This window comes from Chlorocebus sabaeus, chromosome 21, assembly GCF_047675955.1.
Source record: "Chlorocebus sabaeus isolate Y175 chromosome 21, mChlSab1.0.hap1, whole genome shotgun sequence".
Taxonomy (NCBI): Eukaryota; Metazoa; Chordata; class Mammalia; order Primates; family Cercopithecidae; genus Chlorocebus; species Chlorocebus sabaeus.
Window position 1 is genome coordinate 109628390 of NC_132924.1, and position 6038 is coordinate 109634427.

The window sequence follows — 6038 nt, forward strand, 5'->3', positions numbered from 1 at the left end:
ATAATTTGATATTATAGAGCTACGAAGTATGTAGAACTGGCACTATTTGAATGTATCACATAGTATTTAAACAAAAATAAATAGGTTGGAGAAGACATAGAATGCTATTTCCTACATTATTTTTATAAAGGTCAAAACAGATAAACCTAAAACATAAGGAAATATTCAAATGTAATAAAATTATAAAGGTAAGAAATGTTAAACATAAAATTCAGGGTAATACCTACATCGAGAGTGGGAGGGAGAGAAATTGTGGGGAAAGCATGGGGAAATTTAATGGAATAGGTCATGTTCTATTTATTAAGTTGGGTAATGGGTACATGTCTGACCATAATTTCATTATCATTTATATATACAGAATATAATCTTTGAGATATTTTGTGCATACTTTATATATATATATGTTATGTCATTTTTAAATATATGAAATATCACAAATCAAGTGATAAAATACGCTTTTTGTTTATTAAATTTATATGGTATCTTTTGACTCCTATGGTAAAAACTACAGGATTTTGTGCAATTGCAGTTACATTCCTTGTCACTTTTCCTTCTCTGAACCCTGATATTTATTAGATTACTACATTTATGTTGTCAAGTATTATAACAACATTTTCTGTTTTAATTGTATTGAAGCCTACTGAGCTTTCTTTAAAGGTTGAGTGAATATTTAACTGCAGTAAACATTTACATTTTTACCACTTTAAGGTGGTTCACACCTGTAATCCCAGTACTTTGGGAGGCTGAGGCTTGTGGATCACCTGAGGTCAGGAGTTCGAGACCAGTCTGGCCAACGTGGTGAAACCCTGTCTCTACTAAAAATATAAAAATTAGTCGAGCGTGGGAGCGGGTACTGGTAATCCCAGCTGCTCCAAAGGCTGAGACAGGAGAATTGCTTGAACCTGGGAGGTGGAGGCTGCAGTGAGCCAAGATCATACATTCAAAGAAATTGTATTTCAACATCCAGTGATGCTGAGAAGTGTGATGTCAGTTTACTTTTTAAATTATGTGTATTTGTTTATGTCAGTTTCTTAAATTTTTAATATTTTGTCTTAATTCTTGGAGTTCTAAAGTTCAACAGTGTGTCTTGCTGTAGATATTTATTATTCTTAGCACTAAGTAGCTTCTTTCAATATGAATACTATTATTATCCTATATTAGCTCTGGAAAATATCTTCTGATTTTTTTGCTAATCTCTAGACCCCCTTTTCTCCATCTGTTCTCTATTTCTGAAACTTCGTTACAGCAATGTCTAATAAACATGTAATGAAAGATAATTTATGTACTTTTAAATTTTCTTATAGCCACATTTAAAAACTAAAAAGTAACCACTGAAAATAGTTCAAATACATTTAAATCTAATACGTAAAAATAATTTAAACTTTATTTAATTTTATATAAAATTTATTATTTAAACCTGTAGATAATATGAAATTTATTGAGACATTTTGCATTGTTGTAATTTTTAAGTTTTTGTGCATTTTACACTCTCTGTATTTCCTCCCACCCCTCTTCTCTCCTTTCTCTCCTTTCCCTTCTCTTCCCTTCCTCCTCTCTGTCCCTTTCCTCCTTTATATATCATACATTCATTTACCAAGAATTGTTATATTTTGTCTTGTTAAGGGGTACAATATTGCCTCAAATCTGTCTTGGGTGAAACATTATTGTTACTTCCTATTCAGGAATGAAGCATCTGAGTGATTAGTACAGGTGATGGGTATGTCCCATGGAAAAGATGACCATGTGTTCCACATAAATATCAAGCTGACATGAGGTCTTCTCTTGAGCTGAAGTAGAGGTGAAGAAGGCAGAGGTTTTGAAGCTTGAGAATTTTAATCTGTAGTGTGTGTGTGTGTGGTATGCAGCTCTTGGACTATGAATTCCCTGGGGATGTAGAACGTGTCTCGTTTTCCTTTCCCTTCCCTTCCTTTTCTTTCTTTTTTTTTTTTTTTGGCGGGGGGAGAGGATGGGGGTGGAGAAGGCAGTTTCTCCTCTGTCACCAAGGCTGGAGATCAGTGGTGCAATCCTAGCTCACTGTAGTATAGACCTCTCAGGCGCAAGCAATCCTCCCACTTCATCCTCTTGAGTAGCCGGGATTACAAGCATGTGCCACCATACCCAGCTAATTTTTAAAATTTTTTTGTTGAGATAGAGTCTCACTATGTTGCCAGGGCTGGTCTTGAACTTGATATGTTGATAACTGAGTGCCACTTTTAGAGATTCTGATTTTTTTCCAGCCAAGTTTCAGGGTAGAAAATTTGGGTACAGGATTAAAAAATTTGCAGTCAATTCTAATCTAGTTTATACCATCTAATCTAGTTTATGCCTCATGCAATCCTTTTGTCTTGGCTTCCCAAAGTGTTGGGATTACAGGCATGAGCCACTATGCCTGGCCAGGGAACATGTCTTTTCTATTTTTTAATTATATATTACCCAGAGTTTCACACAGTTTACTTGACACTTAGTAGGATTTCAATAGTTTGAATTAGTGAATGATTGCTTCTTTTTATTCTTCCTTACCACTTTCTTTAGTTTTCTATCTTTTGATACTTGATTTTTGCTTTTATGTAACCTTTTTATTTGGAAGCTACATAATTCTAACAATAATTACCTTATAACTTAAAAAAGTGTTGGATTAAAAGCTATATGTCAAATATAAATGTGTTTGTGTGCATATATATGTAGATAAATAAATATATATACACATATAAAATGTCCAATATAAAAGTGAATGTGTTGACTCCCTTCATAACACATTGTGAAATTAGTTAATTTATATTATCTCCTTTCTCTTCCTTTTCTACTTCTCTTTCGTTGGCATATTTATGATCTTCGTCCTAGTCCACTATTAACAATTCACTATGACTACTATAGGTTTATTTCAGGACTTATAAAATATACATCTGTTTGTCTTCATTATGAGTAATGTTATTGACCTTCTTCTACATTCAGATTTCATGCTTTCTGCCTGGTCTTTCTACAATTAAACCACTGAAATAGAGTTTTTAAAATTCTAATTCAGCTTTTGGTTCCTAGGATTTTTCATCTTCAAATGACTGTGAAAAGAAGAAAACATTGAGGCTCTATTTCCTGATTTGTTGTTTGTTTGTTTAGGAAACTGTCTTCAAACTGGAATAAAAACTTAGGTGTGTGCAGTTTTTGAGTTACATCTTTGTTTCTGAGACATTGTAGATTAACTTCCTGGCATCTAATGTTGCTTAGGAGAGGAGTCAGAGGCTGGCTCTATTTATTTTTCTTTCTGAATGACATGCACATTTGGCCCAGATAATTAGGAAATTACTTTATTTTTGAGTTTCTGTAAATCTACTGGAATACGCCCTAGTGCAAATTCCTTTTAATCATCTTTCCTTTAAATCTTACTTTTCAAGGTCTTTTATTTCAGGAATTTTTCCCCATATTATATATTTGGAAATTTTTTCTTCCATGTGTTCCGCAAGAGGAATTTTCTTCCTTGTCTTCCCCAAGAGCAATTGTCCATAAATTTGTTTTCATTGCCTTTTCTTCATGGTATTGTTTTCTATGTCATCATTGCAATCTCTTTATCTTTTTATTCTGAATTTCATGTGATTTCCCCCACCCCCAAACATTACCTTCTTATCACTGGATAGGCTTACTCTACTTTAATTCAGTTATTTCCACTTTTTGCAGGGTTTCAAATACTTTAAAGATTTTAATTTCCTCTTCAGTTTCTTTCTTAGGTTTGTCAGCTACCTTTCCATTGTATTCTATTTTTGAATCTCTTTTGATATCTTGCATTAGTTTTGGTGTCTTTCATCAGTTCATTCACAGACTCTATGTTGTCTTTAAATTCCTTAAGAATACAGAGAAATTTTTCACATTTTCTTCTGTTTCCTTTGGATACATTTCCCAAAGAATTTTTCGTCTATATTGCACTTGTCCCTTTCCTTATTTTATTTCCTGTTCTGCTTATTGCTGTATATTAATGACAGCAAATTCATTCCCAGGCTACTATTTGCCCCCAGATTTTGAAAGCAACTTTTTCTGGACTTTCCTCTTTGTTAATCTTATCATTTAAATTGTCTCCCTCAATCCTATCTCTGATTATTTTTTATCTGTCTGGAGAAGCCATTAATTACCCCGGCCAAGGGAACTAAGAAACTACAGTAGTATTTTGACATAATAAATAGATGATTAATGCATTATTACATATAATTTTCTCTTAAAACTTGTTAAGCTCAGATAAAACATATCCTTTCATTAAACCTCTTTCTACTACCCCACATCACAATAATATTTTCCATTTTTGTATTCTTATGAAGTTTCCTGTTAACATGTGATGCTATGGTAAATATATACTACTGTTGGCTGGGTGCGGTGGCTCACACCTGTAATCCCAGCACTTTGGGAGTCTGAGGCAGGTGGATCATGAGGTCAAGAGATTGAGACCATTCTGGCCAACATGGTGAAACCCTGTCTCTACTGACAATACAAAAATTATCCAGGCATGGTGGTGCATGCCTGTAGTCCCAGATACTCGGGAGGCTGAGGCAGGAGAATTGCTTGAACCCCAGGGGCAGAGGTTGCAGTGAACCGAGATGGCACCACCGTACTGCAGCCTGGCGACAGAGTGAGATTCCATCTCAAAAGAAAAAAAAAATACACACACACACACACACACTACGGTCATGTAATTTTCTCCTTAGTTTCTCTTGGGTCAGTCATGACTTTCCAGCTCCATGATAAGGATAGTACCTTTTACTTCTGTTTCTTCCATGACTCCAAGCACATTGTAGAGCATAATTTAAATAAACAAGTAATGATTTTTGATTGGCTTATTGCCTTAACTGTTATCTTTTGGAAAGATAAGGTTCAACAATCTTTTTGATTCAAGCAATTAGATTGGAAGGGAACAAATATATTTAGGGCATCAACAATGTCCCAATATTTCCTTATGTCCTAGTATTTGATGGGCACTATCAAACCCATTGCATATCTTTTATCCTTTGATAACTTAGTGTTGTTGACAACATTCTGTAGATTAAAATACTGGCCCAATAAGGAATTAACTCCCAAGGTCTTGCAGCTAATAAAGGATGAAGTTAATAATTAAGTACATCTCTTTAACTCCAAAACTCATGCTTTCTCCTTCAAGGTGCTGATGTTTCTGCCATCATTATTTCTGTACGATATGCTTTCCATGGCTTGAAAGTTATTTCCTCAAAGTTTAGACAAGATGTACCCTTGTTTTAGAATTTAGTAGTTTGAAATTTATGTCTTGTACAACTAATCTGAAAAAGATTCATAATTTTCTTTCCACTTGATCCTGACACTAAGATATGGAATTGATCCTCATTATCCAAAATGACTGCTAGGTCTACAGCCATCACTCATGTTAACAAGCAGAATGATAGAGGAGGTGGGAAAGGCAGAACTTGATTGAAATTATGTAACCACTCCTCGCTGTTGTTTAAAGCTGATTATTTTAGGGGTCCATAAGACCTTTAAGGAATAGGCAGAGGAATCAGATGGCAATTTGGGTCAGCAGAAATTCTTATAAATATCACTGCAGCCTAGGAGAACTGGAGCTCGATTGTGTGACTGGATCCTGTTAACTACAGCAAGCATCATCCCGTGGATTCAGAAGATATTAAAAGAAATGAAGAATAATTGATAATATTTTATGCTAAAATGCATATTTGAAGAGATTATAATGAAAGAATTGTGTGTAACAGGGTTCCCCTTCTCAGAAATATCTCTCCCTTACTAAATGAGGGGACACCTTAACTTCAAGTTGATCTTTCATTTCATTCATTCAACAATTATTTTAATAGCTTCGTTAAGATATAATTCACCTACCATAGTATTCATCCATTTAAATTGTATAGTTCAGTGGGTTTTAGTATACAGTAGTTCCCCCTCACCTGCAAGGGATGCATTTCAAGACCCTTCAGTAGATGCCTGAAACTCTGGATATTATTGAACCTTAACTATACTATGTTTTTTTCTATAGATACAAACCTATGATAAAGTTTAATTTATAAATTAGGCACAGTAAG